This window comes from Rhinolophus sinicus, linkage group LG04 (assembly GCF_036562045.2).
Source record: "Rhinolophus sinicus isolate RSC01 linkage group LG04, ASM3656204v1, whole genome shotgun sequence".
Lineage (NCBI taxonomy): Eukaryota > Metazoa > Chordata > Mammalia > Chiroptera > Rhinolophidae > Rhinolophus > Rhinolophus sinicus.
This window is the reverse complement of record NC_133754.1, coordinates 157991313-158012598: the sequence shown is the minus strand read 5'-3', so window position 1 is coordinate 158012598 and position 21286 is coordinate 157991313. Positions and strand designations below refer to the sequence as shown.

At 43.3% G+C, this 21286-nt stretch overlaps 1 long non-coding RNA gene across 1 annotated transcript; it reads right to left on the bottom strand.

Moving 5' to 3' along the window:
- Nucleotides 1–203: 203 nt before the first annotated feature.
- LOC109446066 (uncharacterized) lies at nucleotides 204–12533 on the bottom strand. Its single transcript, XR_002137136.2, has 3 exons — nucleotides 11968–12533; nucleotides 11313–11417; nucleotides 204–1526 (listed from the first exon to the last, which is right to left on the bottom strand). It is a non-coding gene; the product is annotated as an uncharacterized LOC109446066 (long non-coding RNA).
- Between the last annotated feature and the right edge of the window lie 8753 nt (nucleotides 12534–21286).

The following is a 21286-nucleotide window of genomic DNA, read 5'->3' as shown; positions in this document are numbered from 1 at the left end:
TTCTTTCCGTCTCTGTTTCAGCTGAGACCCCAAAGGCTGAGAGTGCATAATAGATGCTTCGTTCCCGTACAGCCCAAAAGAGGGGTGGGACCACATATGCAGGACACGCTAAGATATCATGAAACCAGCTCTGCTGGCAGTAATACCCCATTCAGCCCACCAAGGGACAGAGGCCTGAAGAATTAGTAGAGTGCTGAAGCCTCGTCACCCTCCCCACCATGCCCCACCTGGGGAGGGACAGTTGCTTCTCCCTCACCTAAAACTATGTGACAGGAACCTTCAGGGGACAGCTAGAGGACTTACATGTGCCCCTGGATATTGGGGGACAGAGGAGGCAGTGTCTGTTGCCTCCCTGAGAAGTGTACAGGCAGGGGGTGTGGGGGAGCTGCCTTCGCACTGACAGTGCTGGGAGCTGGCGTTCAGGACGCAGGGCTACCTGCACTTGAACGTCTGGAAGGATAGAGACCAGAATATTAACTGTGACTATCTCTGCGGAGGGGAGTGGAGTTAGGGGTGGAAAGGAGTGGAAAGGAGCTCTCTGATGTTTTAATCCAAATACTTCTATATTGCCCAAAATAAACGTGTTTGTATGTTATCAAAAAAAGGAAAATAAAGGAATGAAAAAAGTACATACAATGAACACATAACAAGTTAATTGTTTGCTCTAGGGGGTAGTTCTAGGAAAACATTATTTTCATGGATTTCAGACTTTCGTTATGTTTGAATTTTTTACAATAAGCACATTTTATTTTCAGAAGCAGAAAACTATCCAAATACAGCACATAATGAATGAATGAACACACGAATGAATGAAAGCTACCACAAGGATGAGCTTTGTGCCCCTCTTCTCCTCTTTCGTTTGAACACAGAACTCTGACTAACTGGCTGCAGCTCCCAAGTCCGCCCGGTGCCGTGGGGCAGCTGCCTACACCAGAATTCTTCTTTTCTCCGCTCCACACCCAGGTGGGGTGGGGGGACTGCGAGCCAGTCAGGATGGAGAGCAAGTCTGTGTTTAGGACCAGCGATTAGTGGGACGCCAGCACCTTGAGAGTCCTGCCTGTCCCTGGCTAGGCCTCTGCCACCTGCTCAGACCTCACTGCTCCCTCGATTCGCCCTGTCTGAGCCCAGCCCCCACCCCCACCCACCTGCCTCCCTGCACTCAAGCTGCCTATCCCTCCTCCCTCTTCTTCCCCAGTGCACTGGTCTTCAGTGGTTGGTAAACTTTCCAATGGAGAAACTGAGGCACGAGGACAAGGGACTTACCCAAGGTGAAGCCGAGGATTAGAGGCAGGGCCAGGGCTGGGAGCCAGGTTTCCCAGTAGCTGGTACCATGTTCTTTCCATGAGTGGTTCATGGGGGTGGTGGGCAGCAAGGAGACTTTTTCTTCCTTTACTTTCCCTCAACCACCAATGCACCTATTTGCACTTCAGCAAGTAAATGGGGGACAACGGGAGGGCAGGGTTGTTTTATTTGTTTTGTTTTCTTTCTTTCATTGTGCTTTGTTTTGTTCTTACAGCATTGGATTCCTAGGGAAAATGAAGAAAGAACTCTACTTACTCTGGCCAGATGTCAACCTCAGCTTTACCAGATCAGAAAGCTGGAGGCTCTGTTACATCGCAATTATTTTCCTACATCCCCCCCCTCCTTAATCTGCACATTAGCTGGGGGTCAGTAGACAACTATTCCTGGTGCAGTAAATCTGATGAGCGAGCCCAAGGCCCAGACCTTGGCAATCCCCAGAGGTCAGTGCTCGAGCCACCCATGCCAGTTCCAAGGCAGCCAGCTGCCAGCAGGGCCTCTCCCTCTGCTCCACACCCCTTCCTGTTGGCCCCTGGCCACACCCTTCTAATCCCTAAGACGGACTTGGAGAAATAGGGGTGGAGAGCAGAGTCAACATGTCCTTGATACACAGCCAGACTCTATAACATTTTCTTAATAAAACACAGAAACTTCAAAGTTCAACTGGGTGTTTTTGTACTGAGCTTTGGCTCATACACTCAGTAATCAAACAGTAGTTTGATTATGGTCATCAAACGAAGACCATAAAGTTCATCTTGACCTTCTCGAGGAAAAGATGTTTCGGGGTCTGGGAGATTTCAATAGGCAGGGCAGCTCCCTGGCAGATGTTGGGTGTTAGGACTGAGAGTTTTAAGCAGGCAGGTGCTGAGTCTGCAAGGAGCCAGCGGATGCTGCGGCGTGAGAGATCCCTCAGCGGCGGGGGTCTCCTCTGAGCCTCTGTGGTTCAGCAATAACTTACGTGCTTAGAGTGGGTTATACAGTGTGTTGTGTGGTGGGGGTTAGGGGTGTCACTATGCCCTTCCTTTTCTTTATGTCTCCAGGGCCCTCCACCCATTCTTCTCAACCATGTCGCCATCCTGCTCTGAGTTGGTCCAGGGCAACGTGCATGAGCAACAAAGGGCTTTGTTTCTGTCTTCTGAAAAGGATGTTGAAACGGAACTTCACAGGTGTTTTCAGAACCTCCCTTTGCTGGCAGCTGCTCTGGGTTCTTAACCTTTCTGTGGGCCACGAACTCCGCCCTTTGGCACAACATGGAAGCCTGTTGGTACTTCTCAGAATGATGTTTTTAGTGCATGAAATAAGCATAAAGGACTGTAAGGGGAACCAATCATCCTGAAATTCAGTTATCAAAATACACACACATTTGTGATATGGAAAATAAATGTTACTTTGTTAATGTATTAAATGACAAGATCTAGCAATAGGTCTAAAATGGCTGCGATTTTGAAGAAGTGATGAATCTAATTGAAATTTCAAGGTCTCTGCAACAATCGTAATGTGATATGAAAGTTGTGACAGTCACAGGTGCTCACAGGTTCTCTAATTCACTATGGTTTGTTGTCTGCATTTTTAACAGAAGGAAAATCTAAATTGTAGTCAGAGGTTAGTGAAAATCAGGGTGTAATTTTTTCCTTTCTAAGTGTACAGACTCTCTCAGTTCTATCTGTGGACCTCTCTCTGACTGAGCCCCCAAGTCAAGGCTCCTGCCTGCAACAGGCCCTACGCCTGGCAGAGCCGCCCTGGGTATCACAGCCAGGCTCCCACTTCGATCTCCGCTCCTGCCCTCTCTCTCGCCCCTCCTTTGGCTTCTCCCAGGCGCTACTCCCACAGGACTGAGGGTTGACAGTTTCAGATTAAGACTGACATCGCTAGAGGCAGGAATTGCATCTAACTCCCCCAGGGACCTCGCTGGTGGACATGCAGTATTGGGCTCCAAACCCAGGCCTGTCAGTGTCCTCTAGGCTTGGGGCTCTCCCAGTCATCAGCATGTACTGCCCCCTGAATGGCAATGCATGTCGCTGCCTCCCTCTAGCTCTAGAACAGGTTCATCTAAACTCACAGCACAGCCAGGGGGTCTGTGATACGGGAACTTTCCGGCGCTGCCAGTACATGGCGGAGCAGCCGAGTGCTCACCTGACCTTGACTGTCTGTTCAAGGGCTCTGGCTGGTGCACCCCAGCGTGAGGGGCTTCACAATGTCATTTTGGCAAAGATTTAAGAATGCCTTCCCCTGTCACAGGCACTACTAAAACTAGAGAGGAGGGTCCAACCCAAAACCTCTCCCTACCACGGCCAGACACTTGCTTCTGTTTATTGTCTCTGTGTCCTGCAAACATTAATCAGAAAGCCTCTTTGACTGGACACAGGGGAAATAAAAGTCATATTATCTCTTGCAGACAGAGATCCAAGGCTGAACAAAGACTTACCCACAAAAGGCAGATATGTGCTTCTGCTTTCTTTGCAACGGGTTTAAAAACCTGTCCATCAGACAGACTTCTTTCTGGATGGCTCCTGTGGCTCTCCACCCTGCACCCTGGTCACCCTGCTCCAGACCACTGAGAGAATCAAGACCGCCTCTGGTATTTCTTTCATTCGTTCATTCATTTATTCTCCACCCATTCGCCAAATGCTTGTTGAACCCATCGGTATGTGTGTGACCTGGCACTGTGCGGATGAAACCAACCCCGGCTCACCACCATTGGATCAAAGTCTCATTTATAATGGTCTTAAAGCCATGTTCTTGTGATGCTTTTTAGTTTTTCTAGAAACGCTTTTAAAAAGAAGGTAGCTTTTATCAGGAAGGAATTTATACATAAACCTATGGGTTACGGTTGTTATAAGTACACAATAGCCAGAGCTTTAGTTCTGATCTGCAGGACTGAAGGATGGAAACCTGTCCGCCCTTCCCCAGTAGCCAGAGCCCTATGGATGGCCACAGGGACAGACCCAATATTGCTATTTTCTCAGGGCTGTCCTGCGTAAGCCCTTGTCTCCAGGAGTTCTAGTCTGGTACATTCTGATGTAACCTCAACAGGAAATGTGTCCCTGCTTCAGCCTTGAGAACCCTTCCACCCTTTGAGGCCCAGCAGGTGCTTCCCTGCCCACAGTGAAGTCAGTGCCCTCTCCTCTGTGCGGACCTGCTTTTCATCTGGTTATGGCCATGCGAGTTTCCTGACGTCGCCTGCATTTTGCCTTGTTTGCACCTAACATTGCTGCTATTTATGATTTAGCCATTCTCAGGTCTTTTCTCCATGTTCTAAAGGCACTTCATAGTATTTCTTACATCTGAACCCTTTTTTTCAGTTAGCCCAACCCCTTGTTACTTCATCCCTGAATATAACTGTTTAGTGTCAAGAGCCTACTTGATGCCAGGCCTTGTTCTTTTTTTCAGCTTTATTGAGCTATACGGTAACTGATAAATAAAATTGTAAGATATTTAAAGTGTACAACATGATGCTTTGATATATGTATAAAATATATATACTATAGCTTTGTAATGTAGTTTGAAATCTGAAAGTGTGATGCCGCCAGCTTTATTTGTCCTCAAGATTGCTTTGGCTGTTCAGCGTCTTTTGTTCTTCCACATAAATTTTAGGATTATGTATTTATTTCTGTGAGAAATGCCACTGGAATTTCAATAGGGATTGCATTGAATCTATAGATGGTTTTGGGTAGCCCATTTAAAAACTGCTTCTTTGTTTGCTATAGTGCTGTGGGACTCGTGGATTCAAGCCCCCCTGGCTATCAGAGCTAGGTGATTTGGGGGCCCATTCTTTAGATGAGAGTCTTACAAATTGGGGTGCTAGATGTGTGGTTCAAACACTGCTCCTTACAGGTAGTGAAATCACCTCCTTTTTAAAATGAGGAAATAAAAAACCAGATTGTAGAAGCGAATTGCTCAAGGTCACATAACTTGCTAGCCATAATGTTCCTTCCTTCCAACCTAGGACTTTCATTAAGAAAAAAATGAACTACATGTGTGAATTTTAGAAAGCAAGACAAATTGACTATCAAGTTATCACTTTAACTTACACCCAGAAAACAAATATGCCCAAGATGGTTTAAGTAGTAAAGATTCTGGTGCTGTAGGAGGTGTCAGGGCTATCCAAACATTACACTCCAGATCAAACAGATGCTTGAAATTGTAAAATAGGAGTTCAAAAAGTTAGGTGGTTTTTAAAAAAGTCATCTACCATGAGCTAAAAGTCTGAATTTTTATTAGGATTTGTTGTCTGATAGCTTGGGCAATTACTCATTCATCCAGTCTTTAATTTGTTCTTTCATTCATCTAATGTTCCCTAAACATTCCTTAAGGAGTTTAGTTTAGTGATGGAGACAGAAATGGAAAAAGTAACTATAATCTCTGTGAGACAGAATGCACTAACCGAAAGAGGCCCCAGTAAAGAATTCTGAGAGCATCCAAAAGGAATAATAATAAATAACTCCTACTGGACACCCACTGTGTTCCAGGCTTCTTCTACGTGCTTTGCATGTACTAATTTATTTAATCTTCATAAAACCCTATAAGGTGAGCAGTAGCATTCTCCCCAGATTTATATTAGTAAACTCAGGCACAGAATGGTTTTGTAACTTGCCAAAGATCACAAAACCAGTAAGTGGATTCAGGCAGGCTGGCTCTGCAGCCTGCATCTGTTATCATCTCATTAGAGCTGTTTAGAGGACAAGCAAGGACGAGGTAACTTCTAACCAGAGGCATCAGGGAAGGCTTCCTGAGAGATGGCATTTGAGTTAAGCCCTGAAGGTGAAGGAAAATAGCATTCCAGGTGGGGAGAGTAGATCTAGAGATGCAAAAATCAATGTTGTATTGGGGGCCTGGCAGGGGTAGGTGGACACTATGAAAGGGGAGCGTGAGCTCTCTGATAAATTGTTCTCACGTTATTCTGAAGGCGCTGGAAAGTTAAAGAAATTTTCTGAGCAGGGAAGGACTCTATTCTAATACCTTCTATCTATCCTTTCAATCAATATTTATTTAACATCTAATTAAACACCTGTTTAAACACCTACTTTTAAAACTGTTGATATTTATTTAACATCTAATATTGGGTGGTGGTAGAGGGGAATAGTTCAAAGAAGTACCACTTCATTGAAGACACAAGAAATAACACTTTTTAAAACTGTACAAGTTAAAAAATATATATGATACAAGAGGTGTTCCTAGGTGGCATGCGATGAATTGTTTAATGAATTTTGCACATTTCAGGGTATATAAATGATGTCTTCAGCATGGGTTGCGGATTTGCAAGGGCAAAGGAGGAGAGTAGTGTGAGAAGCCTGTTGGGGCAGTTTGTGGAGGGAAAGCTTAAGTAATAGCGCTACACACACAGCGAGCCCTTGGGCTACCAAGCACAGGACCAAAATGGTCAATGCTGGCACTGAGTGCCCAGCACCCTCTCCCAAATCGTCCTCGTGGCCCAGGGAGGGGAGAATTGCTGTAATCAGAGACAGGGTATGGAACTGGCTATGACAGGGGCCTGGGCATTTAGATCTAGGCTGTGCCAGGCTGGCTTTGTGGTCCCACAGTTCAGAGTGAGAAAATTCCAAGGCCACCTTCCTAGACCACATCCTATAGGTATAGGTATCTTTGGGAAAAAGTTGTCCAAGGTATGGAAATGGGCAAGAGATTATTAGGTTTCCCTTCAGTGGAATGTTTATTATTGCCTCCTGGACTCTCTGATTTTCTGATTCCATAGGCTTGTACAATTTGACTGATTTCTTATTGACTAATCTAGTCTCCATCTCTGTAGGGACTGAGGTAAACTTGTAAAAATTGATGGATGCAAAAAGTTCTTGTCCATAGTGATACAAATGGATTTTGTCTGGTAAGGATACAATTGATTGCTCCTGTGTAGAAAAGATAACGCCAAACATTACATTTTATTGCACTAGGATATTAACCAATTTTGAATGTCTTAGCAAAACTATTTTATCTTGCCTCATTGCCTCTCTGTTCCTCAAATTCTCCTCTGACACAGTCTTAACATCTTACTGGCACCCTCATTAAGTAATGGGCATCTTACTGGTTGGGAATCTTACATCTTACATTTGACCAATGTTATTTCATATTTCTTTGAAAGTCCTATTTTTACATTTTTGAAAAATTGTATTTTAACACTGTTAATTCCTACAGGATTTCCAGCATCTGGGTTAATCAAAAAAAGGGAAATGCCACAATTTCTATATGTGGACCAAAAGTAGTTTCCAGAAATTCTAACTGTGGTGCTTTTTGGCAACACTTGGAGAGTTTTAAACAGATGCTTTATGAGGATTTAGCAAGGAAAGGGAAGAAAACATTTACTCTGTATATTGTCAATTACTATGCTAGGTGATCTACATATATTATCTCACTTAATCTGTACGAAATCTTTGAAATCAATATTATGCATTGTCCTAATTATGCAGGTAAATAAGCAGGAAACATTTGAGTAAGTGTGGCAACACCCACCTGCAGATCCAGTCCTGTAAGTGGAAAATTACAGTGATGATTCATAAACAGTGGTTAAAAGGTCACACCATAATTCAATAACGGTGTTTGGGAAAGACAAACAGAGAGATTAAAGTCATAAACAAGAAAAACTGGTGCCAATGCTTGCTTGGTAGGTGCTCTGGATTACATGGGTACAGCCTGAAGGCTTCTTTCAATATCCCGTTTCTTTAGACCTCAGTTAACAATAACCCTGCCTACACACCCACCTTCTGCCTTCTGCCTCCTTTCCTGAGCAAGAGGGAATTTAGGGTCCACTTCAGTGCCTGCCTTCCTACATCAAGACCTAGCTACTGTGACTCTCAAGGGGATGTGTACATGGCTGGAAAGCAGCCCCACTGCCCGGAGCTGATGCAAAGGAAGTAGCCTCTTCGAAACAGAAAGACTAGAGCTTCCCACTGTATCTGTGATATTTACTCTAAACTACAAGAGCTGAAGCAAAATGGCATAATGCTAAAAATGAAAAGCTGGGTTGTTATATTTTTCTCTATTCTTACCTCGACATTACATTAAAAAATGTTTATTGTTATATATATCTGGAAGGGCGAAAGGTTTAAATTCTTCTGTTTGATTTTGACCCACCCTCTAACAGCAGGCAGATGAGAAGGCAAGCAGAAGCAGGGGTGGTGCCCGGAGTTCTCAGCCCCCGTGATCTGCTGCGGCCCCTGGGGCTCCCAGACCACGGGGCGCTTCCTGATCAACAGCTCTTTGTCTTCTACTCGATAGACACCTCCTTCCCTTAGACACCATCTCTAACATATAGGACCTGCCACTGTGAACCACAGAGTCTCTTCAGGCCTCATTTCCTCCTCTGGCTCTCGAGTCCTTTACCCTGCCTTCCGCCCCTTCTCCTCCTCCTCTCTGTGTGCGCTTGCTTCGTTTTATAGTCTCATAAACATTACCCGACAAACACACACACACGCACACCCCAGGCCCGGGTGTTAGGTTCTGCAACTTATTAACAAGTATCTGTTGGTAATAATGCAGAGCCTGGAGGTGCCTGCCTAGTTTTGCCTGATGCTTACACGTCGACTCTGCCTCTGAAAGCGGCTGCTGGAATTGGGCAGACGGGGTAACCCACCTGCTCTATTCCTTCATTACATGTTGGCGAGTCTGCCCAAGGCGTTCGGGTTTCACATTCCAGCAGCATTTGGGTGCTGCTCTAGAAAAGGGACTCACTCCTCCCTAGAGTCCCTGTTTTCTGAATAACAGAGAGCTTTCTACCCGCTGCAGTTAGAACCCAGCGATGCTTCAAACGGGTTTTGCCACTGCCTGATAAAAACACCACCTGTAAGGGCCTCCAGGTCTCCCTAGAGCACTAGAAATCAGCCTGGGTGTGTTGAGGGGAGCCTAAAATAGCAGCGTGGACCCCTGCCCACCTGCTGGGGGGTTGTTCCAGGAGCACTGCTCGGGCCTTTATTTTCCCCTCAGCTTTATCTGAGGAGCCTCGGGTCACTCTGACAGGTCTTGTGCTTCAGGCGCCCTTCCTGTCCCTAAGTTCCACCCACAGTCTTTACAGTAAATAGTTTTACTTCACTCTCACCTGGCTCCCAGGTCTCCCTCTTGTCCGTAAGTCTGTTACGATAAGCTTTGATTGACACCTCTCTGAAACCGGATCCCTACCTGCACATTGCTCTGACAGCAAACTAATTTGCGTCCTGTCAGTAGAAAGCAAGGCGGCTGATTCACTATGTCTTGTTTTTGATGAATCTCCTTGTTTTTCTGAAGCGCCCAAGGATCACATTTTCTTTCTGAAACCCCGAGCCGTTCCCACTGTCCTGCCCAGAGGCTTTGCCAGAAGGCTTTCAACATTTCTCTTTTTAGTTCTGGGCTCCAGAGGGTATGAGAATGGAACCGAATGCTGTACCCTTCCTCTCTTGGGAAGGCTGAAGGTAAATGCTGTGTTGAAGGGCAGAAGATGGCACAGAGGGGACTGCTCCATGAGAGGACAAATGCAGGGAGAGGGGGAAAAGAAACCAGAAAACAGCCCTCGAGGTGTCCTCACCCTGGGGTAGGAGAAGATGAGTCAGGAAAAGCTCCATCTGGTGCTGGAGCCAAAGGAGAGTCAATGCGTCACAGGCTGCAGAGGAGGAGGGTCATGGAAAGGTCACTGCTGACTTTTAAGAGCAGGTTAAGGAGGGTGGTGAGGCCTGACGACAGACTGGGCAAATTAAGGAATGAGTGGCAAGTGAAGAGCCTAAGAGTAACCCATTCTCCCAATATTATGTAAGGAAAGAAGGAAAGACATGGCACTGACATGCAAAGAATATACCGTAGAGAGGACTGGTGTAGGTTAGCTGCGTTGATGTTTGCCCTGGAGGCCCATGTTGGTACACAGAGAGGAAGGCCCTGGGAGACAGGACAAGGCGAAAGACAGAGACCATTGACAAGGCCAAGTCCCAAGGAAGAGGAGCCTTGGGAAGTCACACTGAAGGTGGGAGCTGTATTAGCTGACGCAGCATGTGCTCCACAGTGCAAAGTCTAACAGCATCGGATAAAGCCAGTTGGAGCTCTGGGCTTATCCCCAAATCTGAGTCTTGGCATCTTGTCCATGCATGGACCTGGAGCCCCAAGCAGTGTTGCGAGCAGGATGAGGAAAAGCAAAGAGGTGCATGCGGCTGGCTTGCCCAGTCTCTGTGGGCCCTGAGCCAGCTTACTCATGCAGCTGCCTGGAAAGAGGAGGGGAAGGGAGAAAACACACACACACAATGGCCAAACCCACAGAGCAGGCTTGAGTCAATTCCTCTTTCAGTCACCTGTATGGAAGAATTAGATGGAAAGCCAGGACAAGATGCTCAGGCCCTAGAGTAGATTTCCCCACCCCTTGTAACTTCCCTCCCATTGCATGGAGGTAAATGAAGAGCAGAAGAAATCATCCAACCCAAGACCTGGGGTTCAGTGCACCCTGACCGGGCTCCTCGGTAAATGCATAACAGAGCTTCCTAAACAGTGTGGCAAATCACCAATCTTCTCAGTCCTAGGAATGCGTGGGCTCGGGGGGCAAGTGCTTCGGCATGGGCGCTCCAGAGCCTGGAACCATGCCAAGCTGTTCTAATAGAAAAAAGCACTCTAGGATCTGCTGAATGAATGACTACCTGACTGTATTCATCATAATGTATCTTAGAAAAAAAGATCTATAACTAGCAGAAAAGGTGCTTTAAATAACTCTTGAATGTGTAACTAAATCTATTTACTGTGCATTGAAAAAAATATACAGTTAGAAAGTAAAATCCATGATTTCACAAATATTATTGGTTAGGACAAAGCTAAATTAAAAAAAAAAAAAAGAATTAAAGATGATTTCAGGAAAAGCATATGTGAAATAATATTACAAGCGGATAGGGCAGTCACCAGACCTGTATCACCCACAAGAGCCTGTGTCACCATTCCATCCGGGTTGGGGAGAGGAAGGGAACTCTGAGTGTTGGGTGCTGTGTGTACATTTTTCACAGGTGTCTCCTTCACCCTGGTCACATCTCCATGACTATTATGTCTATAGAAGTATTACCAACCTTAGAAAAGTTAAGTCAGTTCTCCAAGATCAATCATCTGTAAACAGCAGAGCCAGAATTCAAACACAGCTTCGGCTGACTTCACGGCCTTGCTCTTTTCAATGTCTGCCAGGCAAGGAGAAGAGTGAGTCATTGTGTTCAGCTTGGGAGAGGAAAAAATATTCAGCTTGGGGGAGGAAGCATGAGGGCAGTTCCTCGGGAGGTTCTCCATCTCTGTGAAGCTGGCATTGAGTCCGTCTGCGGAGCCACTGTGGGGGGTTTGATGAGAAATCACCCTGACTGAAGCTTTCATCCTAATCTAATAGAAAATTACAAGAAATAAAAGCTCTGGAAAAGGAAGACTCTTAGAGAGTAAGTGTGCAACTTACCATGGCACCTCAAGTTAGGAACTAATACCTATGGATTATCCATTGCAAAATACTTTTACACTTATCCCCATATTTGAGGGACATCTCAAGTTTTCACAACCCCCCCCCCCCCACACACACACACAAGGGTCTCTAGCCCCTTGCTACTCAAAGTGCCATCTGTGGACAAGCAGTAACCAGCCATCCTGGTTTGCCTAGAGCTCAGGGGTTTCCTGGGACAAAGGACTTTCAGCACTTAAAGTGGGATAGTCCTGGGACAAGTTGGTCACCCTAACCAGCAACCGCACCTGGAAGGTTGGTAGAAATGGGGAATCCGGGTCCCCTAATCAGATCCCAGATCTGTTGAGTCAGAATCTGCACTTGAACAAGATCATGTGCCCATTCAGATCTGAGAAGCAGTGCTGAAGACAGGATACCGGTGTAGTGCATTGAATCGCAGCCCCTTGTATCAGAGTTCTCCAGAGAAACAGAACCAGTAGAGAGGTTCTGTATGTGTAGAAAGAGGTTTATTTTAAGGAATTGGATCACATGATTGTGGAGGCTTGGCAAGTCCAAAATCTGATGGGGCGGCTGGCAGGCTGGAGACCCACGAAGGGCCAATGTTGTAGCGAAGTCCAAAGGCCGTGTGCTGGCAGAATTCCCTCTTGCTCGATAGAGGTCAGCCTTTTGTTCTATTCAGGCCTTCAATTGATTGGACGAGGCCTACCCACATGGAGGACAATCTGCTTTACTCAAAGTCCATCAATTTAAGTGTAAATCTCATCCAAAAACATCCTCACAGAAACATCCAGAATAATGTCTGACCACATTTCTGGACACCATGGCCCAGCCAAATTGACACCTGAAATTAACCATCATATCCCCTAAAAGATATGTCCACATCAAATCTCTGGAACCTTCTCTAGGAAGAGTCTTTGCAGCTACAATTAAGTATCTTGAGATGAGATCATCCTGGATCATCCAGATAAGGCCTTAATCCAGCGAATGACAGGGGTCCTTATAAGAGACACACAGAAGAGAAAAAGGCCACATGGAGGCAGACAAGACACTGAAGTGATGTGGCCATAGCCAAATAAACCTAGGAACACCTACAGCCACCAGAAGCTGGAAGAGGCAGATGATTCTCCCCTAGAGCCTCAAGAGGACATGTGGCCCTGCCGAAAGCTTGGTTTTAGACTTCTGGCCTCCAGACCGTGAGGGAATAAATTTCTGTTGTTTTAAGCCAGCCCGTTTGTGGTAGTCTGTTATGGCCTCCACAGGAAACTCATGCAACTGGGAAATGGCAAGAGGCTACTTCTCCCTCACTTCTCTGCGATGGCCCATCACCCATGCACTTGCACACCCGGGAGAAGGAAGGCGATAGGCAGTCCTCCCTTCCTACTCCCTGCTTCTACTACTTGGGTACTTCACTCCAAGCCCCCAGGCCCCCTAATCAGGACCTGTACACTCTTCTCCTCAAACCTCCTGCCCAGGTCCTGCTCTGCTCCCTCACTTCCGGTCGGCATCTCCTGCCTGCTCAGCACCCGGGTCCTGCAGGCCTCACGCCTCACAGACTACCTGCTTCCAAAGATGTAATCCTGATTCTCTCTTCCAGGCCAAGGGGGCCTTAATCCTTCTGCTCAGCCCTGGACCCACACACTGTCACTGTCGCCAGTCAGCAGCACGTGTTCGGGGTTTACTAAGAGTTGGGCGCCCCTCGCAGTTCAGGCGGCACCTAGAAGTGCCTGCCCTCCATAAGTGTCCAGTCTGCTCAGGAATTTCCCAGCCTCTCACCTCTCTGAACACAGCACTGTGGCCACTGATTTCTGCTAAGTGCCTGCTCCTCCTCGGTCTCTCTGGGTGCAAGGATAGGGTACTGGGACTGCAGAGCCTTCTCTGAATGTACGTAGTTTCATTTGTTGGTCTTTGCTGTGGAAGAAGCCACATACCAAATGAAAGGAAGGCGTGGGCTGAATTGGACACACAGAGTTACAAATCGTTATTTCACTGAAGCCATAGACCTAATGCTTAATCATGTTTGTATAAGAAAAGATAAGGACCAATGATGTTATATTTTTGAATCTGGAGTAGTTAAAATATATAAGTATTAAGACAATCACTAGAAAAATGTGAGGTTTGGCCTGATTGCAAATTCTGCATTTGTAAAAAAACTAAAAATAAACAAAATAAAATTACCCTCTAAAATCCACTTCAATAATCAAAGTATTTAATCAGTATACGAGGTGTGGTCAACAAACATTTAAATAAAAAAATGTATTATAGAAAAAGACACATTGCCATTAATCCCCCTCAAAATACCCCCTCTAGCTTCGAACATGCTTATCCCATCATCCTTGCCACTTTCTGAAGCAGTTCTAGAGTCCTCTTTCATGAGTGTCTTTAGAAACGCTGTCATGGCTGCCTCGATGTCCTGAATCGATTCAAAACGTTTCCCTTTCATGGTCATTTTGACTTTGGGGAAGAGCCAGAAGTCGCACGGTGCCAGATCCGGTGAATTAGGTGGAGGAGGACACACCATAATGTTTTTATTTAACAGAAATTGCCCTATACCAGAAGTGATGTGTGACACTGATCATTGTCATGTTGGAGGATGAAGTATAAAGACACACAAAAGTCAGTGTCATAACACCCTTGAATTTCCAGAACTTGTTCAGAAAGTGGCAAGAATGATGGGATAAGTGTGTTCAAAACGAGGGGGAATATTTTGAGGGAGATTAATGGCAATGTGTTTTTTACTGTAATAAATTTTTCAAGTTTAAACATTCACCATATCTTTTGATCACACCTCATTATTCTCATTATTTGCATTAGTTGTGTGCTATAAAGAGGCTGTGAACACTGCACTGGCAAATGCTAGACTATTGCTCCTCAGGGAAATTAGGGTTACGTTCCTGCTAATCACTGGTCACATTTTTGTCAATAGAAAACCTTGTTTTATGCGTGTTTCTGTTTAAAGACACCTTAACATGAGAGAATGGGAGGCTGGTAGGCCATCTCCCATTCACCTTCCCACCTTCCCGGGGAGGATGTCATGACATGGTTTCTAACGGCCTTCCAGGTTCTGGTGAGGTAAGGGGCTTTCTGCCCCAGTCCCCTCAAAATACAGCTGCAGAATATTAACCCCCTTAGCTGCAGCCTAGAATGAGCTCCTCAGCAAGGGGATGTCCCACATCTCACTGCAGCCAACTGGCCTTTTTTGTTTCTGTGTTGTCCTTTTGGGTGCATGGGACACAGGCCCAGGGACTGGGCACCTTAAACGTGGCTCATTGTAGCTTTACTCTTCAACTAGTTCAGCCTGGTCCTTGGCTTGGTGTGCGCCTGACAACTATGAGCGACTGAAGGGCAGACGTTGGAGGGGTACACTGTCAGGTGTTCTGCTCATAGCTGGGCCATCTGAGCCCCAGCTCCCCACCATGAAACCCAGTGATGAGAACATTCTCCAAATTTTAGCCCACAGAGTTGAGCTTTAGTGATAGAGACTAGAAAAGGAGACAGAGGAGAAGACGACTTTTTCTCAGAGTTTTCAGTTAAGCGAGGAGAAGCAGACCAGATGTGAGGAAATGGATGGGCATGAAGAGTGGAGATTTAACAATAAAAAAAAACATTGCTGAGGGTTATGTATACCCTTTTATCTTATTTGGGAAATGTAAGAAAAATAATTGAGTTATTTTAACATTACTCTTTGGTGGGCCAGGTGGTTTCTCTGATTGCAACACTGCTTTAAGTTCAGACCATGGCTTGTTTCATAACCTGTAAACATGTAATGATTAATTAGGAATTTCTGTGTCCCGAGGGGGTAGGGAGGTAGGGGAGACTCATGATACATAACACCCTTGAACTTCCCAACAAACTGCTGAAGACAATTCTATATTTTCTTATGTAAGTACACATTCCTTAAAGTCTCTACATGTGGGCATAATATTTGGGCAGAATTTTTTAATAGGAGCAGTCCAGCCATTTGGGGCAGGAGACTGTTTTATTGCGCAGAACAATTCCTGGCATTGCAAAAACTTCCTCTTAGCCAATGAAAAACAAAAACACCCGCTCCTCACTGTGACAACTAAGAATACACACACACACACACACACACACACACACACACTTTGAAATATGCCCCTCTTGGTGATGGAACTGACTCCTTTGAGAACAATTGTCTCTCAGGAGTAAATGGAGAATATCTGAGACATTCAGCTCAAGCTTCCCTCTGCCTAACCCTGCCATACCATTTATTTCACTCCTGCAGCCACCCCATGGTGATGGGGCAGGGGTGAAGGGGTCCTGTGAGGCTTTGTTATGAACTAAATGTTTGTGTCCCCCCCGCCAAATTCATATGTTGAAACCTTACCCACCCGCTGTGTGGTGCTGTTAGGAGGTGGGACCTTTGGCAGGTAAACAGGATTAATGAAGTCACCTCACGGAATGGGATTTATAACCCTCATAAAAGTCAGGAGAGCCCTGGCTTTCTCTCTGCTCTCTGCCACGTGAGGCTACAACAAGAAGTCGAGATGTTGACAGTCTGCAACTTGAAAGAGGGTCCTCAGCAGAACCCCACCATGCTGGAGCCCCATCTTGGACTTCCAGTCTCCAGAACTGTGAGAAATAAAATTCTGTTGTTTACAAACTACTATGTGTTGTGGTAGTTTGTTCTACAGCCTGAACAGACTCAGGCACCCGGAGTCCCGAATGGTAAGTCGGGTAAAATCCCCCTACTCCTGGCATCCCTTTGAACCCATCAGCACCCCACGACCACACTCCAGACTTTAGCCTGGGAGGGAGAAACACGAGCCACATTCACCTGCTCACTTTCTCATCAGCTCCGCCCCACTCACATTTTCCTCTCGCCACCCGTGGGTCTGGAAGAAGTGGACTTTCTCTTTGCAAGAATTTTCCCAGTCGAATCTCCCTGCTGTGGTAGCATTTGACCTCATCCCCTCTCTAGGGTCACAGTGGTGGATATAGTGGGGGAAGATAATAGAAAGTGAGTTTGAAGGTGTTGTTAAATTTTATTTTATGTGTTGCTGCATTCGCCTTTAGAAAATCTTGGTATCACACTTTGACATTTGTCGGTGCTCCCAGTTTGGGAGGTCGGCTGGGGTGGCAGTAGGTTCTCCCCTCCCCCAGAGGTGTCTCTACTTGCTTCCCCTGTGGCTGCCCTGAACTTGCCTGGCAGCCTTGAGCCTGCAGAACCCAGTGAGCAGTTTCTGTGGGAGGGAGGAAGCAGTGCTCCCACCAGCTTCTGGGGGCCTTTTTTTTTGACCTGGGCAATGGTTACACAGTGTATTCACCTTGTAATAATCCACTGAGCTGTACACCTTATGATTTGTGCCCTTATTTATGTGTTATACCTCAATAAAAAAAAGTTTTAAGATTTCCTTTTGTGCATTGATAAAACTCCAACCTGAACTAGAAGGTAGTAAGCAACCTAGTAGCTCCTGAACTTATGGAATTAGACAGCACTGCCCTTCCATACGCCCTATAAACTTTAAATATTGTGACACTTTCTTTTGCTTATTATTTTTAATCCTGTCTATTATTTTATTATAAAATATTACATGCTAATTATAAAGTTAGAAAAAAAAGAAGAAAATAACAATTTGCAATTTTGACACCCAACCACTGTTGTTGTTTTTATTTTCTTCTTAGTTTTTTGTATGCATACATAAAAAATTATAGTCATTTTATTTTAAAAATTCTGAAACCTACTTTTTCATGTAATATGTTGTGAACATTTTCCCATAATTAACTATACTTTGAAAATAAAATTTTAAATGCCTGCACAACATTGTATGTTGAGTCATTATGCTGTGGTAGGTCATTCATTCATTTCTTCATTCATCCAACCAGTCCAGAAATATTTATTGAGCACCTACTATACTCCAGTCATTGGGCTTGGTGAAAGGAACACAGTGAGAACAAGACAAACATGGGCTTTGGTCATCAAAGAGCTTTCAGGTTATAGGAACAGAGAAAATTTAAAAGTTAATTAAACCAATAAAAATTCCAACTGGAGTTTCTCATGAAACTTGGCAAGTTGTTCCGAAAATTTATATGGAAAAGCAAAGAATCAAGGAAAAAAAGAATAGTAAAGAGTGTCATAATAGTAAAATAAATAGTAAGGACTACATACATACCTATGTAGTCTCTAAGAATAAGAGTGGAAATCTTGTTTGAATTGTGCTTTTTTGAGTGTTAAATTGCTTTAGGAATAAAATATGTGGTTTAGTGATGACGATATGGTTATTTACATATCTGTACATATCTATAAAATGTATAGAATGCAGTTTAGATTTTTTTTACATACATGGGATCACACGATTCATATAGTTTTTATGCTGCTTTTACATTTAATAACGTGCCCTAGGAGGTGTTTCATGCAAATACATACAGACATCGTATGTATTTCTTTTTAACAATTACATAGTATTTTATCATATGTATTTTTATAACCAGGCTCCTATTGAGAGTGATTTAGGTTATCTCCAATTTTTAAAAAGGTATAGTGATCATAACTTCGCATAGATCTTTGTATATATTTGCAGGAATATATGCAGGATAAATGACTTGAAGTGGAAGTGATGAGCATATACATTAAAAATTCTGATAAATGTGCCAAATTGACCTCCAGAAAGGATGTAACCTTTTATACCCCCATCAACAGACTATGAGGTTTTGTTTTTCCAACAGCAGCACCATCATTATGTATCAATCCTTTTAGCTTTGTACGATTTGATAGGCAAAAAATAATTCCTCCCGTTGTTTTCACCTACATTTCCCCGTGTGCAAGTGAAGTTGAGGATGTTTTCAAATATTTATTGGAATAGTTGCATTTCCTCTTCTAAGAATTATCTGTTTTTCTCCTCTGCCACTTTTTCTCCATTAGCTTGCTTTTTTTAAAAATAGTATATTTGTAGGAATTCTATATATTATAGTTACTAAGCATTTGTTTGAAGTATATGTTTCGAACAGTTTTCCTGGTCTTCCATTTTCATTAGGAGTTTTAAATTTCATTTTTTCCCCCCTTTCTTCCACCTCCCCTTTCCCCCACTCTGGTTCAAGCCGTTGTTTCTCAGTCTAGTTGTGTAGGACACAGCTCCCTATGTTTCTATTTAATAAAATGTTTTTTCTTCTTATGACTACTAAGTCTTTCCTACTCTATGATTATAAAAATATTTCCCTGTGTTCTCTTCTAATAGCTTTATAATGTAGATCTTAAATCTGGATTTATTTCTGTGTATGTGTGTAAGGTAGGGATTCACTTTACTTTTTTCCTTGTGGCTCTCTTATTGTTGCAGTAGTATTATTTTTGAATAATCTTTAATTTCCCACCATTAGAAATTCCACCTTTATCATATGCTAAATTCCTATGAGTAATTAAATGGGTTAATTTCTGGACTCTATTCTCTTTCATTAATCTATTTGTTTATTCCTACTCTAATACTGCATTGGTTTAATTACTGTAATTGTACATATTGTTTTCATATCTAGTAGGGAAAATTATCCACCTCAATTTTTCCTCAAACTTTTGTGTGTGTTTTTTTTTGTTGTTTTTTTTTTTTTGCTTATTTTCTATTCTAGAAGAGCTTGAGAAGCAGGTTGTCGTGTTCAATTAAAAATCTTGTGAAATTTTTCAATGGGATTGCCTTGGATTTATAGATTATTTCGGAAGAATTATCTTTATAATATTTAGTGTTCCCACTTAGGCACATAGAATGTCTATGTATTTATTGAACTCTTAAGTCTTCTAGTAAAGTTTTAGAGTTTTCTTCATATAAGTCTCTCACATTTTTAATTGGGTTAATTCCTAGGTACTCTATTGTCTTTGTGGTTCTTGTGAATGGGATTTTTCCCCCCATTACATTTTCTTATTAGCTATTACTGGGGGGTTTGCATCCAGTCACCTTAGTAAAGTCTCATTGATTATAATAGTTATTTTAGTTGATTCTCTTGAGATATGTAGGCAGACAACCATGCAATCTATAGATAATTCAGCTGACCCTTGAACAACACAAGTTTGAAACGTGTGGGCTGTTTTTCAATAACTACCTGTACTGGTTTTGATCCACAGCTGGGAGTCTGCAGATATGGAGGGCCAACAGTATGCATTGATCTACACCATTTTATATGGGGGACTTGAGCATCTGCAGATTTTGGTATCAGTGGGGAGTCCTGGAACCAATCCCCGTGGATACTGAGGGACAACTTAAGTGTTGAGGGAGTCAAAAGTTATATGCAGATTTTTCACTCCATTGCGGTTTGGTACCTTTCACCCCCACGTTATTCAAGGGTCAACTGTAATGGCTTTAATTCTTATTTTCCAGTATTTACACTTCATATATTTTTCTTGTCTTGATGCATTGGTTACAACCTTCAGTGCAATGTGAATAGTGATGGAAATAGCATGAGAAGATTTTTGTTTCACCATCACTTGTGATGCATAGATTTTGGTAATTTTTCCTTAATGAGTTAAGGAAGTTTCCAGATATCCTACATGACAGAAAGAGCTTTCGTTTAATTTTTTAAAAAATTAGAAATGGGTGTAGCCAATGCTTTTTCAAAATCTAACATAGTTTTTCTCTTTAATATAACAGATTACATCAAAACATTTTCTAAAACTGAGTCATCCTCACAGTCCAGAGACAAATGTTATTTTTTTGGTCACTTGGTATTATTCCTTTCAAACATTGTTGAATTTTATTTACTAATACTTTATTTAGGATTTTTAAAGTTGATTTCATTTTTTTGGTTTGTGCTAGCCTGTGCTAGTTCAGTAAATGTGCTAGCTTATGCTAGTTTATATATGCTTCCCATCCTGTTCATTGATTTTTAAAAACAACAGTATAAAGTGTTCTCTTCTTAAAAATGGATTACTTTTTATTTTAGCTTTTCTTAAGCAGAATGTACAGTTGTGTAGTAGGTAAGGCTAGGCTGGTGATGTGTTCAAATGAACATACACCAACGAAATGGAGATAAGCAGATCATCAGCCTATATTCCTTGTCACCAATCTAGCTGTTGGGGGAATGGGGTGGGGTGGGAGTCCCTGAGCACCAAACGTGCAAGGTATATCCTCTATAAAATGTAGCAACAGTTTTCTATTCCAATGCAGCATAGATAAAATGCAACAATATTGGTTTTTCCTTTAATTTCATGCAACTAAGGGTTTTAAATATGTTGAAGTCTGTGACTATTAAGAAACTTAAATCCTCTAGGTTAATCTTTTATTTTACTTTTTGACTCAAAGTAGTATATCAATAAATGTTTTGAATGTAGCTGTGGATGAAAACGACTATGGAGATTTTGATTGTAGATTTTTGTTTCTACCTTCAAGAAACTCAGAAGAAAATAATTTTTCTAGTGGAAAATAAAATTATCAGGTAGCATGGTCTATCAAAGACAGGGCAGTAACATAACACTCAGACAGTAACTGTTCTCCTACTTTCAAGCTGCTGTCCAGGAATATGAGTTTAGAGCCACGTTTTTTTTCCTTCCTTTTCAGCGAGGCGGGGCTCAACATTTAGTCTGGAATTCAGGTGCCTATTAATGACTGCTCTGTGAAAGCTAAACCAAGAGAACGAACAGCTGCCCTGCTCATTGATTCAAACACCGGG